The sequence below is a fragment of the Engystomops pustulosus genome, chromosome 2 (genome assembly GCF_040894005.1).
Source record: "Engystomops pustulosus chromosome 2, aEngPut4.maternal, whole genome shotgun sequence".
In the NCBI taxonomy this organism is placed as follows: Eukaryota; Metazoa; Chordata; class Amphibia; order Anura; family Leptodactylidae; genus Engystomops; species Engystomops pustulosus.
Window position 1 is genome coordinate 220,129,523 of NC_092412.1, and position 24,098 is coordinate 220,153,620.

Below are 24,098 nucleotides of genomic sequence, written 5' to 3' on the forward strand. Positions count from 1 at the left end.
GCTCCTCTGGTTTGAAAACTTTTTTGGACTGCCACATACAGGCACTCAATCTATTCCATTTTACTGGAGGGCCACCTACCTGCTCCTCTGGTTTGAAAACTTTTTTGGACTGCCACATACAGGCACTCAATCTATTCCATTTTTCTGGAGGGCCACCTACCTGCTCCTCTGGTTTGAAAACTTTTTTGGACTGCCACATACAGGCACTCAATCTATTCAATTTTTCTGGAGGGCCACCTACCTGCTCCTCTGGTTTGAAAACTTTTTTGGACTGCCACATACAGGCACTCAATCTATTTCATTTTTCTGGAGGGCCACCTACCTGCTCCTCTGGTTTGAAAACTTTTTTGGACTGCCACATACAGGCACTCAATCTATTTCATTTTTCTGGAGGGCCACCTACCTGCTCCTCTGGTTTGAAAACTTTTTTGGACTGCCACATACAGGCACTATCTAAATTAAATTGGCTCCATAGCAGCCTCCACACGTTGTCTCCATTGCTACCTCCAAAAGTCGTCCATATAGCTGCCTCCATACATCGTCCCCTTATCAAACGAGGTGTGTCAGGCAGAAATTTGGGTTGTTTTCATGGATTCCACATCAAAGTTGTTAACTTTGTCGCCACCCTGCTGTGTTATCCACAAAATATACTGGTAAACTTTTATCATTTACCAATATTATTTTAGCGCTTCTTGCGCATCTGTTTCCATTCCCCTCACCCGCCATATCCTAAACTTATAAGAACGCTACCACACTTGATCTTATACAAAAGGTTCTTAGAAGTGCTGTTTGGGGAGTAGCCTAGAGACAGGGGCTTGGATTGGCGAAAGCTCGCCTGGCAGCGGAGCGCCAGCTCCATGCGCATCATGCGCTTCTTGCGCATCTGTTTACATTCCCCTCACCCGCCATATCCCAAACTTATAAGAACGCTACTACACTTAACTTGGTGCAGGCTGGGACCGAGTCTGACCCTGGGGCTGGTCATATACTGCCGACGCAGAGAATTGCGGGGCCTACCTCGGTCCAGGTCTCAAAGGCCTAGTATACCTCCTCCTCCTCCCACCCCTCCTCCACCTCCTCCGAATTACCATCCGTGGCCATGGCGCCATCAGTCGGTAGCTCTAGGCACAGCAGCAGTGCTGTCGCTAAGCGACAGCAGGCGGTGCTCAAACTGCTGAGCCTAGGCGATAAAAGGCACACCGCCCAAGAGCTATTACAGGGCATTCCACATCAAACTTGTTAACTTTGTCGCCACCCTGCTGTGTAATCCACAAAATATACTGGCAAACTTTTATCATTTACCGATATTATTTCAGTGCTTCTTGCGCATCTGTTTACATTCCCCTCACCCGCCATATCCCAAACTTATAAGAACGCTACTACACTTGATCTTATACAAAAGGTTCTTAGAAGTGCTGTTTGGGGAGTAGCCTAGAGACAGGGGCTTGGATTGGCGAAAGCTCACCTGGCAGCGGAGCGCCAGCTCCATGCGCATCATGCGCTTCTTGCGCATCTGTTTACATTCCCCTCACCTGCCATATCCCAAACTTATAAGAACGCTACTACACTTGATCTTATACAAAAGGTTCTTAGAAGTGCTGTTTGGGGAGTAGCCTAGAGACAGGGGCTTGGATTGGCGAAAGCTCGCCTGGCAGCGGAGCGCCAGCTCCATGCCAAGATCCAACTAACATAGTTTTAACTGCAGCACCTTTAATCTACTACTAGTTCACTGCCTCCATACATGGTCCCCTTATCAAACGAGCTGTGTCAGGCAGAATTTTGGGTTGTTTTCATGGCTTCCATGTTAACTTTGTCGCCACCCTGCTGTGTAATCCACAAAATATACTGGCAAACTTTTATCATGTACCGATATTATTTGAGCGCTTCTTGCTCACCTCCTTTGGTTCCTCTCTGCCACCCATTGGTTTGAAGCCTGAGTCCATTTAGGGTATGTCACTCTATAGCCTGCCGCTGCTGCCGCTGCCTCTGCATGCCGTCCCCTATAGTGTCAGGGTCAATTATTGGATGTTTTACATGCTATCTAGCTTCATTCTGTCACTCTGTCATGGCCATGCTGTTGCCCATAATTTTGGCATAATGGTGCGATTAAGCAGCCTCAGAGGCATCCATGCATGCTGCCCCTGCTGTTTCCTGTCCATTTCCGTGGTGTTTCCATCCTTTTCTGAGGTTCCCAGGTGTTTGGCCAAGCTTCCCTGTGCAGAGCCTTGGTCCCCTTGAAAAATGCTCGAGTCTCCCATTGACTTCAATGGGGCTCGTTATTCGAGACGAGCACTCGAGCATCGGGAAAAGTTTGTCTCGAATAACGAGTACCCGAGCATTTTAGTGCTCGCTCATCTCTATTTGAGACCCCTCCCCATCCCCTCTTCCCTGTACTGGGAGTTGTTGCCTCTTAAGGCTTTGATTACTGTGAAACAATGTTGTGTAGTGAATTGGTTTCATTAGAAATTGTATTAATTAAACAAATTTGAGAATTACATCAAGACACATGAGAACATCTGGCCTTATCCAGCCAAGAGATGTAAGAAATGACACATCTGAACCTCTGTTTAGGATATCTAGAAAACATTGTATTATCACATTAGTTATTATTTAATTCTACCTTGGAAATATTCAGTATAATGCTTAAGATGATGGAAAACAGGTACATTTGGCTCTAGAGATTGTTACATTTGTGGTGTCGGGTGAGGCAATAGAGCGAAATTCATTATTGCACCAACGATAAAAATTTGGATTTACATCCAAAAAAGGTACACACATTTATCAAGCCTTTTAGACCATTTTTGGCACATTTCTGACTCTTCTGATATATAGTTTGTTAGAAATGTTAAACTTAAAGGGGTATTCCCATTTCAGCAAATATATGTTATTGTTTGTGTGATTAAAAGTTATGCAATTTCTAATATACTGTCTGTATCATTTCCTCATGGTTGTCCAGATCTCTGCTTGCTGTATTTCTATAGAAAGTTTCTATTTTTACTTCCAGTGGAGCGACATCTGACCATGGTCACACAGGTGCACGGCTCATTATATCACACAGCTCTGTATGACCTTGGTCGGATTTCTGTCCACTGAAAGTAAGCTTTCAATAGAATAAAAGCAAGCAGAGATCTAGAAAACTGTGAGGAATTTATACAGAAAGTATATTAAAAAATTGTGTAACTTTAAATTACACAAACACTAACATTTATTTGCTATAATGGGAATATCCCTTTAAGTACCTAAAATAGCCTGACAAACAAACCACCTATCTACATAATCCCCAGTAACTCCCTTATCCCAAAGTAAAGTGTTGAGGGCTCATCGTACCCCAGAGGAAGTCTCCTGGTGAGGACTATATGTGTGAGGAGTAGAGATGAGCGAACATGCTCGTCCGAGCTTGATGCTCGGTCGAGCATTAGGGTACTCGAAACTGCTCGTTACTCGGACGAATACTTCGCCCGCTCGAGAAAATGGCAGCTCCCGCCGTTTTGCTTTTTGGCGGCCAGAAACAGAGCCAATCACAAGCCAGGAGACTCTGCACTCCACCCAGCATGACGTGGTACCCTTACACGTCGATAGCAGTGGTTGGCTGGCCAGATCAGGTGACCCTGGGATAGACTAGCCGCTGGCCGCGCTGCTCGGATCATTCTGTCTCTGGATGCCGCTAGGGAGAGAGCTGCTGCTGGTCAGGGAAAGCGTTAGGGTGTTCTATTAGCTTACTGTTAGGCAGGAGTGATTCTCAAAGAACCCAACAGCCCTTCTTAGGGCTACAATAACGTTCTACTTTTTTTATTTTAATTTGCATCTTTTACCATTTTGTGAGGAATTAGCAGGGGGACTTGCTACCGTTGTGTTTAGCTCTTAGTGGCACACATATCCATAGCAAAGACCGAAGTGGCAAAATTCAGTAGGGGTTGGATTTCTATTAGGCAATAACTCAGTGTCATCTCATCTGGCATAGTAGTGTGCTTCCTTTGATACTTGGCTAGAAAATAGCCATAGGAGAATACAAACAGCTTCTTGAAGCCTACAGTAGCGTTCTATATATTTGATTTCTGGTTGATCTGCTGGTGGCTGTAGTTTCTGCAGTGCATGTACTTGCCAATTCTGAGCAATTTGTAGTGAGACTTGCGACCGCTGTGTTCTGCGCTTAGTGGCGCACATATCCATAGCAAAGGCCGAAGTGGCAAAATTCAGTAGGGGTTGGATTTCTATTAGGCAATAACTCAGTGTCATCTCATCTGGCATAGTACTGTGCTTCCTTTGATACTTGGCTAGAAAATAGCCATAGGAGAATACAAACAGCTTCTTGAAGCCTACAGTAGCGTTCTATATATTTGATTTCTGGTTGATCTGCTGGTGGCTGTAGTTTCTGCAGTGCATGTACTTGCCAATTCTGAGCAATTTGTAGTGAGACTTGCGACCGCTGTGTTCTGCGCTTAGTGGCGCACATATCCATAGCAAAGGCCGAAGTGGCAAAATTCAGTAGGGGTTGGATTTCTATTAGGCAATAACTCAGTGTCATCTCATCTGGCATAGTACTGTGCTTCCTTTGATACTTGGCTAGAAAATAGCCATAGGAGAATACAAACAGCTTCTTGAAGCCTACAGTAGCGTTCTATATATTTGATTTCTGGTTGATCTGCTGGTGGCTGTAGTTTCTGCAGTGCATGTACTTGCCAATTCTGAGCAATTTGTAGTGAGACTTGCGACCGCTGTGTTCTGCGCTTAGTGGCGCACATATCCATAGCAAAGGCCGAAGTGGCAAAATTCAGTAGGGGTTGGATTTCTATTAGGCAATAACTCAGTGTCATCTCATCTGGCATAGTACTGTGCTTCCTTTGATACTTGGCTAGAAAATAGCCATAGGAGAATACAAACAGCTTCTTGAAGCCTACAGTAGCGTTCTATATATTTGATTTCTGGTTGATCTGCTGGTGGCTGTAGTTTCTGCAGTGCATGTACTTGCCAATTCTGAGCAATTTGTAGTGAGACTTGCGACCGCTGTGTTCTGCGCTTAGTGGCGCACATATCCATAGCAAAGGCCAAAGTGGCAAAATTCAGTAGGGGTTGGATTTCTATTAGGCAATAACTCAGTGTCATCTCATCTGGCATAGTACTGTGCTTCCTTTGATACTTGGCTAGAAAATAGCCATAGGAGAATACAAACAGCTTCTTGAAGCCTACAGTAGCGTTCTATATATTTGATTTCTGGTTGATCTGCTGGTGGCTGTAGTTTCTGCAGTGCATGTACTTGCCAATTCTGAGCAATTTGTAGTGAGACTTGCGACCGCTGTGTTCTGCGCTTAGTGGCGCACATATCCATAGCAAAGGCCGAAGTGGCAAAATTCAGTAGGGGTTGGATTTCTATTAGCCAATAACTCAGTGTCATCTCATCTGGCATAGTAGTGTGCTTTGATACTTGGCTAGAAAATAGCCATAGCAATAGGATAGCATTGTTTGGTTTTAAAAACTCAAAAAAAAACAAAAAACACAAAAAAAAAAAAAAAACACAAAAAAAAACAAAAAAAAGTAAAAAAAAAAAAATAAAGTTATAACTCTCATTTTAAAAATGTTTAACCCGAGGGCTAGGGGTAGAGGACGAGGGCGGGGACGTGGGCGTCCAACTACTGCAGGGGTCAGAGGCCGTGGTCCTGGGCGGGGTGAGACACCACCTGCTGATGAGGGAGCAGGGGAACGCCGCAGAGCTACACTCCCTAGGTTCATGTCTGAAGTTACTGGGACTCGTGGTAGAGCACTGTTGAGGCCAGAACAGTGCGAACAGGTGATGTCGTGGATTGCTGACAATGCTTCGAGCAATTTGTCCACCACCAGTCAGTCTTCCACGCAGTCCACCCATGTCACCGAAATCGCCACTCCTCCAGCTCCTGCACCTCAGCCTCCTCCCCCCCAGTCTGCCCCCTCCCAGGAAAATTTGGCATTTGAACCGGCATACTCTGAGGAACTGTTTTCTGGACCCTTCCCACAGTCACAAACCACTTGTCCGGTTGCTGCTGAGCAATTTTCCGATGCCCAGGTTTTCCACCAGTCACAGTCTGTGGGTGATGATGACCTTCTTGACGTAGTGGAAGTGTGTAAAGAGGTGTCCGACGATGAGGAGACACGGTTGTCAGACAGTGGGGAAGTTGTTGTCAGGGCAGGAAGTCCGAGGGGGGAGCAGACTGAGGGATCGGAGGATGATGAGGTGACAGACCCAAGCTGGGTTGAGAGGCCGGGTGAACACAGTGCTTCTGAGACGGAGGAGAGTCCTCGACCTGAACAGGTTGGAAGAGGCAGTGGTGGGGCCAGACGGAGAGGCAGGGCCAGAGCTGGTGCATCAGCGCCACTGTCAACTAGTGAAGCTCCCGTGGTGAGGGCTCTTGCGGCGAGGGCTAGATCTTCAGAAGTGTGGAGGTTCTTTAAGGAAACACCGGATGACCGACGGACTGTGGTGTGCAACATTTGCCAAACCAGGCTCAGCAGGGGTTCCACCACTACTAGCTTAACTACCACCAGTATGCGCAGGCATATGAATGCTAAGCACCCCACTCAGTGGCAACAAGCCCGTTCACCTCCGGCCGTGCACACCACTGCTCCTTCCCCTGTGTCAGCTGCTAGTCAGCCCCCTGCCCAGGACCCTGGCACAAAAACCCCATCGTCGCCTCCACGATCCTCCACAGCATCCACCAGCGTTCATCTCTCCATACCCCAGACGCTGGAGCGGAAACGCAAATATAGTGCAACCCACCCGCACGCCCAAGCCCTTAATGTGCACATCTCCAGATTGCTTAGCCTGGAGATGCTGCCCTATAGGCTAGTAGAGACCGAGGCCTTTCGCAACCTCATGGCGGCGGCCGCCCCTCGGTATTCGGTCCCCAGCCGCCACTACTTTTCCCGATGTGCCGTCCCAGCCCTGCACCAGCACGTGTCAGACAACATCATCCGTGCCCTGACCAACGCCGTTTCTGACAAGGTCCACCTGACCACGGACACGTGGACGAGTGCTGCCGGGCAGGGCCACTATATATCGCTGACGGCACATTGGGTTAACTTGGTGGAGGCTGGGACCGAGTCTGACCCTGGGGCTGCTCATATACTGCCGACGCCGAGGATTGCGGGGCCTACCTCGGTCCAGGTGTTTCAGGCCTACTATGCCTCCACCTCCTCCCACCCCTCCTCCACCTCCTCCTCCGAACTACCATCCGTGGGCACGGCGCCATCAGTCGGTAGCTCTAGGCACAGCAGCAGTGCCGTCGCTAAGCGACAGCAGGCGGTGCTCAAACTGCTGAGCCTAGGCGACAAAAGGCACACCGCCCAAGAGCTATTACAGGGCATCACGGCGCAGACTGATCTGTGGCTGGCACCGCTGAACCTCAAGCCGGGAATGGTTGTGTGTGACAACGGCCGTAACCTGGTGGCGGCTCTGCAACTCGGCAGACTGACACATGTGCCATGCCTGGCCCATGTGTTAAATCTGATAGTGCAGCGTTACCTCAAGACATACCCCAATCTGTCTGATTTGCTCACGAAGGTGCGCCGCATCTGTGCGCATTTCAGGAAGTCCAGCCCAGATGCTGCCACTCTCAGGGCAGCGCAGCGCCGCCTCCAACTGCCCGCTCACCGACTGTTGTGCGACGTGCCCACGAGGTGGAATTCAACACTGACCATGTTATCCAGAGTTTACCAGCAGCGCCGAGCGATTGTAGACTGCCAGATGTCAACTTCCACCAGAACTGGTAGTCAGGTCAGTCAGCTTCCTCAAGTCTACAATGAGGAGTGGACGTGGATGTCTGATATCTGTCAGGTGCTGAGTAACTTTGAGGAGTCAACACAGATGGTCAGTGGCGATGCCGCCATCATCAGCCTCACCATCCCGCTGCTTGGCCTGTTGAAAAACTCTCTGGTCAGCATGAAGTCGGAAGCTTTGCGCTCGTCACAAGAGACGGGGGAAGAATATTCCCTTGTTGATAGCCAAAGCACCCTGAGGTCTGTTTCTCAGCGCATATCGGAGGAGGTGGAGGTGGAGGAGGATGAGGAGGAAGAGGAGGAGAATGTTGGCGAGACACAAGAGGGGACCATTGTTGAGTCCTTCACTGTTCAGCGTGTATGGGCAGAAGAAGAGGAGTTGGAGGAGTTGGAGGAGGAGGAAATGGACAGTCAGGCCAGTGAGGGGAGTGAATTCTTACGCGTTGGTACTCTGGCGCATATGGCAGATTTCATGCTAGGCTGCCTATCCCGTGACCCTCGCGTTCAAAGAATTTATTCCAGCACCGATTACTGGGTGTTCACTCTCCTGGACCCACGGTACAAGCAAAATCTTCCCACTCTCATCCCTGGAGAGGAAAGGAGTGTGAGAATGCATGAATACCAGCAGGCCCTGGTGCACAAGCTGAAACAGTATTTCCCTTCTGACAGCGCTAGCGGCAGAGTGCGTAGTTCTGCGGGACAAGTAGCGAGGGAGAGTAGGCGAGCAGGCAGCTTGTCCAGCACTGGCAAGGGTACGCTTTACAAGGCTTTTGCCAGCTTTATGTCACCCCAGCAAGACACTGTCACCTGTCCCCAGTCTCGGCAGAGTAGGGCTGATCTTTACAGAAAGATGGTGAGGGAGTACGTAGCTGACCATACCATCGTCCTAAATGATCACACAGCTCCCTACAACTACTGGGTTTCAAAGCTGGACATGTGGCACGAACTGGCGCTCTACGCCTTGGAGGTTCTTGCCTGCCCTGCCGCTAGCGTCTTGTCCGAGCGGGTTTTCACTGCAGCTGGTGGCATCATCACCGATAAGCGTACACGCCTGTCGACTGACAGCGCTGACAGGCTGACGCTTATTAAAATGAATAAAGGCTGGATTTCTCAGAATTTCCAATCTCCACCAGGTGAAGGAAGCTCAACCTGAATAATTGATCCACTCCTCCTCCTCCTCCTCATTTTCCTCCTTCTCCTCCTCTTTGTACAGTAAAGCAGAGGAAACTGGCTATTTTTTGACAGGGCCCACTGGCTCTTGCTATAGTACTTCATGCATTTAATTTTTCTGGAGGGCCACCTACCCGGTCCTCTGTTTGAAACAATTTTTGTGAGTGCCACATACAGGCACTCAATCTATTCCATTTTACTGCAGGGCCACCTACCTGCTCCTCTGGTTTGAAACATTTTTGGGACTGCCACATACAGGCACTCAATCTATTCCATTTTACTGCAGGGCCACCTACCTGCTCCTCTGGTTTGAACAATTTTTGGGACTGCCACATACAGGCACTCAATCTATTCCATTTTACTGCAGGGCCACCTACCTGCTCCTCTGGTTTGAACAATTTTTGGGACTGCCACATACAGGCACTCAATCTATTCCATTTTACTGGAGGGCCACCTACCTGCTCCTCTGGTTTGAAACATTTTTGGGACTGCCACATACAGGCACTCAATCTATCCCATTTTACTGGAGGGCCACCTACCTGCTCCTCTGGTTTGAAAAATGTTTGGGACTGCCACATACAGGCACTATCCAAATTAAATTGTCTCCATAGCAGCCTCCACACGTTGTCTCCATTGCTACCTCCAAAAGTCGTCCATATAGCTGCCTCCATACATCGTCCCTTTATCAAACGAGGTGTGTCAGGCAGAAATTTGGGTTGTTTTCATGGATTCCACATCAAAGTTGTTAACTTTGTCGCCACCCTGCTGTGTTATCCACAAAATATACTGGCAAACTTTTACCATTTAGGGATATTATTTCAGCGCTTCTTCCGCATCTGTTTACATTCCCCTCACCCGGCATATCCTAAACTTATAAGAACGCTACTACACTTGATCTTATACAAAAGGTTCTTAGAAGTGCTGTTTGGGGAGTAGCCTAGAGACAGGGGCTTGGATTGGCGAAAGCTCGCCTGGCAGCGGAACGCCAGCTCCATGCGCATCATGCGCTTCTTGCGCATCTGTTTACATTCCCCTCACCCGCCATATCCCAAACTTATGAGAACGCTACTACACTTAACTTGGTGCAGGCTGGGACCGAGTCTGACCCTGGGGCTGGTCATATACTGCCGACGCAGAGAATTGCGGGGCCTACCTCGGTCCAGGTCTCAAAGGCCTACTATACCTCCTCCCACCCCTCCTCCACCTCCTCCTCCTCCGAATTACCATCCGTGGGCATGGCGCCATCAGTCGGTAGCTCTAGGCACAGCAGCAGTGCCGTCGCTAAGCGACAGCAGGCGGTGCTGAAACTGCTGAGCCTAGGCGATAAAAGGCACACCGCCCAAGAGCTATTACAGGGCATTCCACATCAAAGTTGTTAACTTTGTCGCCACCCTGCTGTGTAATCCCCAAAATATACTTGCAAACTTTTACCATTTAGGGATATTATTTCAGCGCTTCTTGCGCATCTGTTTACATTCCCCTCACCCGCCATATCCTAAACTTATAAGAACGCTACTACACTTGATCTTATACAAAAGGTTCTTAGAAGTGCTGTTTGGGGAGTAGCCTATAGACAGGGGCTTGGATTGGCGAAAGCTCGCCTGGCAGCGGAGCGCCAGCTCCATGCCAAGATCCAACTAACATAGTTTTAACTGCAGCACCTTTAATCTACTACTAGTTCACTGCCTCCATACATCGTCCCCTTATCAAACGAGCTGTGTCAGGCAGAATTTTGGGTTGTTTTCATGGCTTCCATGTTAACTTTGTCGCCACCCTGCTGTGTAATCCACAAAATATACTGGCAAACTTTTATCATGTACCGATATTATTTGAGCGCTTCTTGCTCACCTCCTTTGGTTCCTCTCTGCCACCCATTGGTTTGAAGCCTGAGTCCATTTAGGGTATGTCGCCATGACACTCTCTAGCCTGCTGCCGCTGCCTCTGCATGCCGTCCCCTATAGTGTCAGGGTCAATTATTGGATGTTTTAGATGCTATCTAGCTTCATTCTGTCACTCTGTCATGGCCATGCTGTTGCCCATAATTTTGGCATAATGGTGCGATTATGCAGCCTCAGAGGCATCCATGCATGCTGCCCCTGCTGTTTCCTGTCCATTTCCGTGGTGTTTCCATCCTTTTCTGAGGTTCCCAGGTGTTTGGCCAAGCTTCCCTGTGCAGAGCCTTGGTCCCCTTGAAAAATGCTCGAGTCTCCCATTGACTTCAATGGGGTTCGTTATTCGAGACGAGCACTCGAGCATCGGGAAAAGTTCGTCTCGAATAACGAGTACCCGAGCATTTTAGTGTTCGCTCATCTCTAGTGAGGAGCCCTCTGCCCATCGCTACTTATCCGAGACACTGTATACTTGCCACTGGTGTCTGCCTTGCTGTACCCTATGAAAGTCTGTTGGTATATTGTCTTGATTTAACATTTAACGTTTTGTAGGTATCTTTATCCATACTTTATACCCTGCATTTTACTTTGGGACATGGAATTTACTGGGGATTATGTAGCTGGGTGTTTTTTGTCAGGCTGTTTTATTTCAGTTTAACTTTTTAACTTACTATATTTGGGTGTATTGGCGTGCTAATTAGGAGGTGTGTGGTTGAATGACCTCACCTGGTCCACACAACCATTTGTTGTTGATGTACAATTTTGAATGTTTTTATTAGTCTATGTATCATGTATACTTCTTGTAGTATTTTTTAATAATAAAAAATGGTATGACTTTTTTGCAAGTCCAACTGTGACACAAATCTATGTGTGTCACTGTTGGACCTCCAAAAATGTTATCTTTTTCTCTTTTTTTCTTTAGTTTAAAGTGTGGTTTAAAGTGTGTTGGCTTCTTTTATCATTACCATTATCATTATAGCTTTTTCATTACTCTTATGGTTACACCATTTTGTTTTTTGTCTTATGAATTTCATAATATTGCATGTTATAGCACTTGTTTCACTTTTAAATTTTTTTTTTAATTTGTATTTAAAATGCACTTTTGTAAATACATAATTATTTTTCACTTTAAATCTCATGGGATATGTTCATATCATGCATTTTCTTTTTACATGAATTGTCAGTGAATATCATGCATGGTAATGACATAACTGGTGTGATACAGAAGATAATTAAGACATTGGGGCAGATTTACTTACCCGGTCCGTTCGCGATCCAGCGGCACGTTCTCTGCGGTGGATTCGGGTCCGGCCGGGATTCATCAAGGCAGTTCCTCCGCCGCCCACCAGGTGGCGCTGCTGCGCTGAAAAGTATCTGAACGCATTGGAATTCACCGGGCCGGACCAAGTGAAGGTAAGCGCGTCCCAAACCACCCTTTTTTTTTTTTAAATGCGGCGGTTTTTCCGAATCCGTCGGGTTTTTGCTCGGCCACGTCCCTCGTTTTCCGTCGCGTGCAATCCGATCGCGTGCGCCAAAATCCTGGGGCAATACAGGGAAAATCGGCGCAAATCGGAAATATTAGGGTAACACGTCGGGAAAACGTGAATCGGGCCCTTAGTAAATGACCCCCATTGTATTGGGACAGTTGTTATGTCCAGCCAATTATATGATAGTGGATATTTGTCTTCAATGGACCTCTGAACAGATCCATAGATCTGTCCTCTGCCCGTCTTCCGATGACACGTCCGGAGAGTTGGACATGCGCAGTAGTATCAGACCCGCCAGATATTGGGCAGCGAGATGCTGGAAGTGGAGATGAAACACATCTCACATATTTCCTCCAATCCCTTCCCTTCTGTGGTTGAACTTGATGAACATGTGTCTTTTTTCAACCTCATAAACTAAAGTCTAATCTCCTTTATAATGCTCAGCACCCCACTTTGTGCTTCAAGCTCTTTGAAGAAGTGTGTGATGTTTAAAGCACATTGGGGTGTCTGACAGGACAACTAGCACCATAAAATTCTTTCTGATTCTATCATCATATCGCGGGTCGCGGGCTCACTCCTGCTGCTCTGCCCCTGCCAGCGCGCCGCCAGCGCGTCTCACCTGTCCCAGCTCCCGGCTCGCTCCCCTCCGCTGTGTGCACACGTCCCCGACTGCTAGGACGCTCGCGCGGCTCCTTCTCCAGATTTAAAGGGCCAGCACGCCATTAATTGGTGCTGGCCATATTGCTCAACTCTATATTAGCCTGCCTCTTCCTGCAAGCCCTGCTGGATCTTTGTGCCTCACAGCCTGAGAGAAAGCTTTACTGCGATTAGCCTGCGTTCCTGTGTCTCCTGCGTTCCTGGGTCTCCTGCGTTCCTGTGTCCCTCTGCGTTCCTGTGTTACCTGAGCTCCTTCATGTTCCCGTGTACCAGTGATCCTCCGCGCTGCTTTCCTGTGTGCTGTGTTCCCATACCCTTCTGTTTGGACCTCCTGTTGCTGAACCCGGATTGAACCCTGACGTTGCATCTCTGCCGCCTGCCCTGACCCTGTGCCTGGACTTTGACCACGAGATTGATTGCCGTTCTTGTACCTCAACCTTGGCCGCCAGTGCAGACAAGTTACGCCTGAGGAACAACCTGGTGGTACCACGCCGCAGCTTGTCTAACCCGCTTAGCGGCGGGCTCTGGTGAAAACCGGGTACCACTTAGACTCCGGTCCCAGGTAGTGGCTTGAGTCATTGTCTGCAGTGGTCCAGAGGATCCACAACCCGCAAGCCTGACACATCTAATCTTCTTGAACACAGATCTTTTTCATAAAAAGGTTTCATCTTGTTTTGTTTATTCTCTACAATTTTTTGCCATCAGGCTTACTATTAGTTCTAACCATAACCCTAAGGCATCATGCACATGAGTATATATGGTGGCCATAAACTAATCACAAAAATGGCAACTAGCTCACAGCTGACACTGAGGTTTATTGTACATGGTTCCGGTTAAGTGAGCCTACCGTGTCTCATCACACTGTGACCGAGCCAGGTGGCCACACTGCAAAACGAAGCGTCGCACCTATTCCTGCAAGTATTGTGGCTTGGCCGCCCAACTTCTATGGAAATGGGAGACGTGAGGAGCACTCACCTCTCCTATATCCACCCAGCCTTAAAGGGAACCTACCACCACAAATCTACCTATAAAGGTAGATCGGGTGGTAGGTGGATCAATAGGACGTGAGGATAGCCCTTTTAAGGACTAATCCTCACGTCCTCGCACTTTTTTGGAAACTTTTATTCAGCACATATGTACATTTTTTTATGCGGCTACTGGAGCGTAGAGTAGCCGCATCTGAGGTTACACGAGGCGGCTATTCCACGCCCCGGTAGCCTCTTTTCTCCTCCTACTTACAATCCTCGGTGCACAGCTACAAGGAAGCTGCGCACCCTCGTCCGACAATCCTGCCGTCTGCGCATGCAGACTCCATGCAGATGCGGCTACTCCACGCCCCAGTAACCTCAGATTTACATATGTGCCGAATAAAAGTTTCCAAAAAAGTGCGAGGACGTGAGGATTAGTCCTTAAAAGGGCTGTCCTCACGTCCTATTGATCCACCTACCACCCGATCTACCTTTATAGTTAGATTTGTGGTGGTAGGTGCCCTTTAAGTGTTCTTTAAACTTACCCCTGGCCTAACCCTTCTGACGTGTTACCCGAATATTTCCGATTTGCGGTAATTTTCCCTGAATTGCCCCGGGATTTTGGCGTCCGCGATCAGATTGTGGCGCATCGGCGCTAGCATGCACGCGACAGAAATCGGCGGCGTGGCCGAATGAAAACCTGACGGATTCGGAAAAACCGCCGCATTTTTTTAAAAAAAGGTGTCTCGGGACTCGTGCTTTCTCACTAGGAATAGGCCGGTGTACTTCAGTGCATTCCGGCGGGCCTCAGGGGAACTTCAGCACAGCAGCGCCACCTGCTGGACGTCGGAGGAACTGCCTTAGTGAATCCCGGCCGGACCGGAATCCACCGCAGAGAACGCGCCGCTGGATCTCGAATGGACTGGGTAAGTAAATCTGCCCCATTGTCTTAAAATGCTAATTTGACACATGTGTCTGGACATGTACAAGTAAAGTTAAAAAGGACACATTCTCATATGTTGCTGTTTCGAAAATTGAAAAGAAAAACTTCATAGCAAAAGTAAGTGTTATTCTTTCACCAAAGTTCATCCAGATCAGAGTTCCCTAACTAGGATGACCATGAAGCTGGCATGAGCTTGGAACCCTATTAGGTGGTTCACTATAGCACAGCAAGGCAGCAGTAAACATATCTGTAGATAATAATAGAAGTCTTGACCTGCCTCTATACCATGGTTTCTTCATGCAGGAATTGCAATTGGAATTTTTCAAGTTCTTTTTTCAAATAGACCAGAACCAGCACTAGGACCGGTAGAAATAGAGAACAGGAAACTTTAACACTTCTAAATATTACATTCTTTTTTTATATCTTTTTTTTTTGAATTGTAAGAGCTAACCAATATGTTTAGACTACAGATCTCGGCAATTACTATTGAAGACTAAGATGTATAGCATGGCTAATTTGAGCCTGACTGGCAACAGAGGGATTAGAAACACCTGACAAACAGCAAATAACACTCCACAGTAGTCATCGCCAAAAGCCATGTAGAGCCACCATATGTTTTAATTGAAGATTCCTCATCTGTTTAAGGGGGAATCAATTTTGTAGCCAAAACACATATTTTTACATAGCTGCCCAACAAACGGCTGTTCTCATCTCTGGTCTGCTAGCTGTGGCAGGCAGAAATGTGCGAAAAATAAAAAGCAGGTGCAGCTGGGTAATATTTCTTCAGAATTACTCGTCATAAAAAGTCTTTAGAAATTAATTATTCTGCATGACAATAAGAAACAGAAGTTTCCAAAGTGCTGATTGTAACTTAAGAACATAACGGTAACGAGAGATGTGGTTCTGTAATGGATACACAATGTTGCAGTCGGTGGAGGGGAAAATTTTGTGTGTTTATACAATTTTCTTTTACATAAAATATGTATGTTTTATGATATTTTTGTTATTTAATTGCTATTTTTCTATGGATACAGGAGAAACTTTCCAATGCAAAACACTAGCTAGAGATTTTTATGTGCAACTTCATCGGTTTGTTGTGTTTTAGACTATGCTGCACATTTCCACCTAAAAAGCTGACAGCACTTGCAGTAGACGGTATAGCAGTGATTACTGTCCGTTATTTCGGAGGCACATGCTGTGAAACTGTGAATAGACCAATTAAACACATTTCTAATATCTCATTTGGACAGACTTCTTCTACAGCTTGAATTTTCTTTTTTAACTGCTTTGCCACTACAATCTTGTATTAGCAGTAGTGAAGATAGAAAGTAATTTTTCTGAGTTTTTTTACACTGTATATGAAACTGAAAGCAACAAGAGGACAAGGAGAATGATTCCATTCCTATGGAAATTAAAGACTCCCTGTACTGCCGATAGTGTATTACAGTTGATAGGGAATCTTTCACCAGGATGAAAGATTGTAAAGCAAGTACACTTACATTCTGGTGTGTCGCCTGGGGCAGGATCTGCTCTTCTTTCAGCTTCTTATGCCCTTTTTTTTCTTAAAGAAAAAAGGGCTTTAAAAATTATGCAAATGATTAACATCTTGAATCCTCTCCAAATTTTGAAAGCTTTTTTAATAAAAGCAGCAGTATAAGAAGCTAATAGAAAGTTGATCCTGCCAGAGGGCACACACACCACTGTGTAAGTGCGCTTGGTTTACATCCTGGTGCGTTCACATGTTCCAATTGTATCGCAGTTCAAAATACAATCCAGATGGAACAGGGAGAGGCTCGGCAAAACACTGGGTGCTAGCTACCAAACCCATCCCATTTTGTTAAAACGCATATGAGATTGGGCAGAGTTTCTCCCTGTTCCGCCTTGATTCTGTTTTAAAACAGAAACCAGATGGAACGTGTGAACGCAGCCTAAGTGTTCTATCTGCCTGGTATTGCTCAGTACCTGTCATTACAGAAATACTAAGGGTAGACTTAGTTATGTTCATTCAATTACCAGAGTACACATAAGAATGGGTTAAAAGCAAAAAAAAAAGCAAAAAATATTTCTGTTTCTGCAAAAAATACATCTGAGGTTAACTTTGCCAAGTTATTTCTGTTCCTCAGCCAGAACTCCATGATTCAGTAACTTGTACCTGGAGATATTGCAAAATATATAAACCTGCATATTAATATGTACATTTAATAGTTGAATGAAATAAAATGAAAAGATTTTAGGGATCTGATCCAACACAGCGTTGGATTCATTGCCCTGTACACTTTATTTTGTCCTGTTATATGAACTTAAGTATCAAGAGAACGTATTACTATATATACATGGGGGGACATTTATCAAATGCAGGGGCATTGCAGGCCAACACTTCATGTTCTACTGCTCTTTTGGTCACATCAGGTATGTTAACAGACTCTGGATGGACAGTTCTCCTTGTGGTCGGACAATTCTATGTGGTTATTCAAAAGGTCGGTCAAGTCTACAATTCTACAATCATTTTTGCAAGAAAGGGGCAAATCCCACTTAACACCACTTCATGCCCAACAGGTGTGACGGTGGCAAAAATAGGGAAAATAATCCAAAACATGGGATACTGCAGATAAGACACTCTTATGACTAGTACAAAAAAGAAGTGACCCAGTAAAAGGGGTGCGGCAAAGAGGCATGTGCCACAACTTATACATTTCATTTTATATGACTGTGTGAGGTTTCATTAGTTGAATTGTGTGCTTTTGTTTCGGGAAATGTAATCATTTTTTATTTAAATTTAAATCGGTGGCAAAATTGGGATTTTTATGTTTTCTTGTTTAAAAGTTCATCATATTGAATACATTGGGGCACATTTACTTACCTGTCCATGTCTCGATCTCCGATCCAGAATGTCCGACGATCATGGATTGTGCTGCGATTCACAGAGATTGTGCGCCGGAGATCCTGCAAGTGTCGCTGACCGCTCAGGTCCGCTGGAGTTCACCATCTTCTTCCCGGTGCATGTAAGTGCATTGTCTTGTGACACAATTTAAATGTTAAATCCTGCGCTTTTTCAGAATCAGTCAGATCGTCCAACGGACCACCCCCCATTTTTGTTGCATGAAAATCCAATAGCGTGCACCAAAAACCCTTGCTATATGCGGCGCAAAATGGAAATCAACGGAACATCCGACGATAGTGCGGTCCGCGGACCCTTAGTAAATAAGCCCCATTATTTAATACTTTACTAATATGGGCATTTTGGTCACCCATAGAAAACACATTGCACACAAATGTGAAACCAAAAGGTCTCAAATCTAATGCAGAAGGTAAAACCTCATGCGCCACAATAATGGGAAATATGCAAATATGTTTTCCAAGGTGGGGGCCACATTAATGAAACTATCTAAGCCCCTATGATAAATCTGACATTCAACAAGTTCCAAAGACAGTCTAAAAACTGGTGCAGGAAGCCTGACAGTCTTACCTTGACTTGAAGCCTTACCTTGGTTTCCAACTCCAAATTTTGTTCTTGGGACACAATTAAAAAATGGTTGGTCACCCTTGAATTTGAGTCATGTGTTAATAACTCACCACTATTATCGGCTATTTTTATAAATCATGAAGGTACAAAGAACTATGGGGGACTTTAACTATGCCTCGACAGCCAATTATCTTGCAAAGAAGGCATCAAAAAGTCACAATGAGGCAGATTTACTTACCCGGTCCATTCGCGATCCAGCGGCGGGTTCTCCGATGCTGATTCGTGTCTTCCGGCGATTCACTAAGGTAGTGTGCTCGATGTCCACCAGGTGTCGCTGCTGTGCTGAAGTCAGCTGAGGTCCGCCGGAGTTCACCAAGTTAGGGTGGGCGCAGGTAAGTGCGTGTCAAGCGACACATTTTTTTAAAAAAATTTCGGCGATTTTTCCGAATCCGTCAGGTTTGCCGATGGCATCCATTTCCGTCGCATGCATGCCGGCGCTGATGCGCCACAATCCAATTGCGTGCGCCAAAAACCCGGGGCAATTCAGGGAAAAACGGTGATATTGGGGAAACACTTCGGAAAAGCGTGATTCGGGCCCTTAGTAAATGACCCCCGATTTCTTGTGCACATTCCTGACCCAAACTCCCTTTTACCAAAAAAAAAACTGTGGAGACTATATATAAAATCTCTTCCAGGCCTAATCTGGTGGAGATTTCATTCTGTTAGCGCAGCACACCTTTATTCCAGTAGCTGGAGCCTCCTAATAAGTCCAACGTGCAACAATACCTCATGTTCATGTTAATGTATTTTCCCCTAATTTGTGGTAACGCAATACTGTGGCCAGATATACATTGTCAGTTGCATGCTTGTGCCCAGTTGAGCCCAGAAAAATACTCCAATTGATAAAATGTCTGGTTTTCTTTCACATTCCTTCAGTTCCTGACCATTCTTTTCTGACCTGAGGGTCATAGCTTTTGTCACCCTTGAAATTGGACCAACTCTTCAGAGTCTCCAACTCTTGAACCGAGGTCCTTTGCACCAGCATATTCTCACCCTCCTGTGCAAGCTGTAAAAACACCAAGGACTACTTTCAGAGGAAGCAGCCTCGTGTTTTCATCACTGAGATTCCTATATATGGGATGAGGAGTAATATTTAACATTTGGAAAATACCCCTGGGATTAGTCCAACACCAAACCAGTTAGGTGGCACAGTGGTTCATTATAAACACATCTCAAAATAGTTGAGGCAAAGATTACAAAACACATGGAAGTTGTGTTTATAAGTCTCATGACTGAATATAAAAAAATTTTCAGAAAGATATGAAAAATTTGATTATTCCACAGTACGTAATGTTTATAGTACAATCCAAAAATTCTGAGAATCTGGAGAATGAGAGCAAGAGACTTAAACAGATATCAAAATTGGATTCTCCTGATTTACAATGATATCATCACAAAGCCACTTCCATATTTAGAGATTCACAGAGAATTAATACTGAAGAGGAGAACTTCTGGGAAATGTTCTTATTCCTACATAAGCAAATGGGAAAATACTTACCAATAGGTAATTGCAACCACAAATATACGTTTTAATAACAGATCAGAGCTGTCACGGGTGCACCTGCGACCCACGAGCCGAGATGCAGGTGCACCCGTGCCCCTACAAGAGACCTGGACCCTCGCCACTGTGCTCACCTCTCCGCTTTCCCACAATGGGTCCGGACGTCCAGAGATTTAAAGGGCCAGTGCACCAATAATTGGCGCTGGCTGGCTGCCAATTTCTGATACATTCTCAGCCCCTTCCTGTCTTTTCTGCCAGATCTTTGTGCCTCATTGCCCTTGAGAAAGCTTTTTTCCTATGTCCTCTGCGTTTATAGTAACTACCCTGCCCCTACCAAGAGTTGCCTTTCGATTCTGTACTTCCCCTTGGCCTGCCACCACAGACAAAGTCGCGCCTGTGGAATGACCTGGTGGTACCATGCCGCAGCAAGTCCAACCCACGGCAGGCTCTGGTGAAAAGCAGGTGCCGCTTAGATTCCAGTCCCAGGAGTCGGCTTACATAATTGTCTGCGGTGGTCCAGAGAATCCTCTACCACTGATCCTGAAAAAAGTCCTGAGCATATTTAAGGGTAATCAAATGTCATCTTTTTTTAGGTATTCAATCAATTCATCTGATTTTGTCAAGATAAATGTAATTTTTTCTACTTGACCTCCATTAATATTAAAGAAACATGGTAACATCACATGCTCATTTCTATGCTGGAAAATTTTATTTCTATTAATACAGTGAAGATAAGATACAATGTAGCTGTTACTTTACATACTGAATCCTCATATCCTTTAATTACCTGGAGAGGAGCAGCCTCTGTCCTTGCCAATTCCCTGCTGATGCCACCAAAGCCTCCAGACAAACTATAGACAATGGGTGTCATTTACTAAGGGCCCAAATTGCGTTTTTACGTTGGGTTACCCGAATTTTACCATTTTGCGCCGATTTTCCCTGAATTGCCCTGGGATTTTGGCGCACGTGATCGGAATGTGGATCATCGGTGCCGGCATGCACGCGGCGAAAATCGGGGCGTGGCCATCGGAAAACCCATCGCATTCGGAGAAACCGCCGTATTTAATTTAAAAAATGTGTCGCTTGACACGCGCTTACCTGCACCCGGCCTGGCTTGGTGAACTTCAGTGAACTCCGACGGAATTCAGCGCAGCAGCGACACCTAGTGGACATCGGGGGAGCGACCTTAGTGAATCTCCAGAAGACCCGAATCCTACTCAGAGAACGCGCCGCTGGATCGCGAATGGACCGGGTAAGTAAATCTGCCCCAATGACTTCCACCTGCTATTTACTACAAGAAGCTGTCTAACCTCTGGACTAAAGTCACACTTTGAATGTATAGGAAATTACCTCTTTCCAATGTTAAGATTTATCCTCATTGTGAAGGTCATTCCTTGTTATTTTCTGTATTCTCAAGTCCCTACCACCTCAGAAGACAATTATCAGGAGTGATTTTTTTTCTAAACAGAGTTTATATGGGTTTGCTAAATGAAAGGAAATCATCTAATACTCATTGATATATCGCAGTTGACAGTTTGGAGGAATCCTAATATTTAAAATCTTAAAAGGTTGCTCAAGGTCATTCCATTGTTCCTTCATACAGTTTCCTACAGAAATGTATTGCAATATATTTTTAGAATGGTTTTATTCTTTTTATGAATACCCATGAAGAACATTTGTAGACATTTCGACAAAGTTAACATGTACACTGTGATTAATGTCACTCCTTCCATTACTTGTGTTCAGTTGTCAGATGTTTGCTACTTTCCTTTGTTTTTAGAAGAAGAATTTGTTAAATGTAATTTCTTACTGTGAGTTTTTTTCATACTCACATGGACCTTGGAAACTCTTCCAGTATTACATTCACAATGGGATCATTTATCTTTATTTTTCTTCCTGCTTTTTCTGTGTTTTTTGAATTTTTTTTGGTGTATTGCAATAGTTTGATATATCCTATGGATATGTTTTTCCTATGGATTTGTTTTACGGCAGTAAGACACATTTATTTTCTATTCCAGATATGCTAAATCTCGCAATCATTTCAAATTGCCTAAAATTTGCACAAAAAACTCAAAACCATATTTAAGAAAAACTCAGAAAGAAGTGACTTGAGACATTTGTGCAACATTTATGAGTCATTTGTAACAAATGTCTCAAAAAGAGATCTGAAAAAAAATACATTTAAAATACATTTAAAAATACAAAAAGTGAGATTGACAAATTACCAAAGAAGCAGACAGAAAAAAGACAGGCAAAAACTAGTCAGATAAGATTAATGACCCACAATGACTGCAGTGCAGTTTCTGGGATATTCTCCCTGATTATACTAACACTGATCAGACGAAAACTTACTGTCTAGTTATAGAGAGTACTGTGCAGCCTGCTACATTGTTCTCTCCACCTCCTCTCTCAAATTAATGATGATCAATGATCAGAGCAGGGAGAAAACTAGGGACGTAGAAATTAACCTTCATTGTCTTTGTTTTGACGGCTGTTTAATAAAATAATCTGGATATAGGCCTCAGTTACCAGTTACCTGGTTGCAGTAGGGTTGATCATTTCAGTGCGTTGACTTATTAAAAAATAAATTGCATAGGAGAGATGAGGTTCAAAGTTAAACTGTGTGCCAGGACTGATGGTCTTTAGCAGCATTACATGTTTTCCATGTACTATCCTCCTTACATGGCAGTTATGATGGACATTGCATATATAAATATAATGTTAGAACTACAGGCAGTCCCCTGGTAACGTACAAGATAGGTTCTGTAGGTTTGTTCTTAAGTTGAATTTGTATGTAACTTTATATTTTATAATTGTAACCCCAACCAAATTTGGTCTCTGTGACAATTGGATTTTAAAAATGTTGGATTGTCATAAGAACCCGGATTACCATTAACTCCTAATTGTGGACATCTTTAATATCTGTTATAGCTGTTTATTGTAGCCTGAGGCTAAAGAACAGTAAATTACCAATTACCAGAGGTCCATTTCTAACTAGGGGTCGTCTGTAAGTCGGGTGTTCTTAAGTAGGGGACTGCCTGTATTGCTGTTTACACCACTTTTTGACTGTTTCACCAAGGTCTTCTGCTTTTGCTGTGAGCAGAGCATTCATGTTGCTCAACTAGTAGATCATTGTGTGTGTCAGTTGCAGTTGGAATACCTCCTCTATGATGCCTTATTAGTATATATGTAGAAGAACTATCTTTATATGACAACCCCTTGAAGTAGAAAGTTATTTTATAAAAAAAAGAAAAACGCTGCTGACATCAATGCAATTCTTTTTTCTCATTTTGTATTCTGTAAACACAGTTTGACTTTGGATATTTATGATGCCTCTTTACTTATGTCCTGATGACATCTAAAATATGACTCAAAGGCTGAGAAGCATAAAACAAAGTCTAATAATTGCCCTATTCTGTATATAAACCTTGTCACTTCATAAAAAAAATGCTGTCCCTTCTATATATTTTGACATTAACGGAAGGACAAACAAGGACACATGGCAATGCTAAGCACCAGGGACATGCACAAAAGAACAGAACGCGAATACCCTGTTGTGTGCTGTTCTGGAATATTGGGAGGACATTAAGCTTTGCAGTGTCCGTGAATTTAATGATTATAATTTCCAAATAAGAAGTTGAATATGTTATTATTAATCAAATGGTAGGCAGAAGTGACAGGACACAGTGGGTTGCCTCAAAGTTTGGCAAGCACGGAGTGTTGTTTCCAGTTATTCATTAACCAAGTCAATCCTGAAAGAGAAGGCGACTTAGAACAAAGAGCTTCTCATCTTTTATGCTGTCAAAAATGTGCATATTGTACACTTTATAACTAATGATGTTATATATTGCCACTGCCATTTAAAGGGAACCTGTCATCAGGAGCCCTTTTTATGGCTCCCCCTTATCCCTATAAAGAGTAGTGTGCATGTTTTTATAATTAAACTGGCAATTTCCGATAAAAAGAAAAGTTTAGCTTTCTCTCTGCAGAGCAGTGTCCCATGGGAGGGGCCAGTTAGAAACAGTTTCCACCACCCTCAGGAAACTGCTCCTTCATGAGTCTATTTCAAATAGGAGGGAGATGGGCTTTTTAAATTTGAAAGAGACACATGATGGGGTGGTTTCCCAAGGATGGGGGTAGGGGGCTGCTTCTGGACACTCCCATGGGACACGGGACACTGCTCTGCAGAGAAGAAGGTAAATTTTAATCTAACT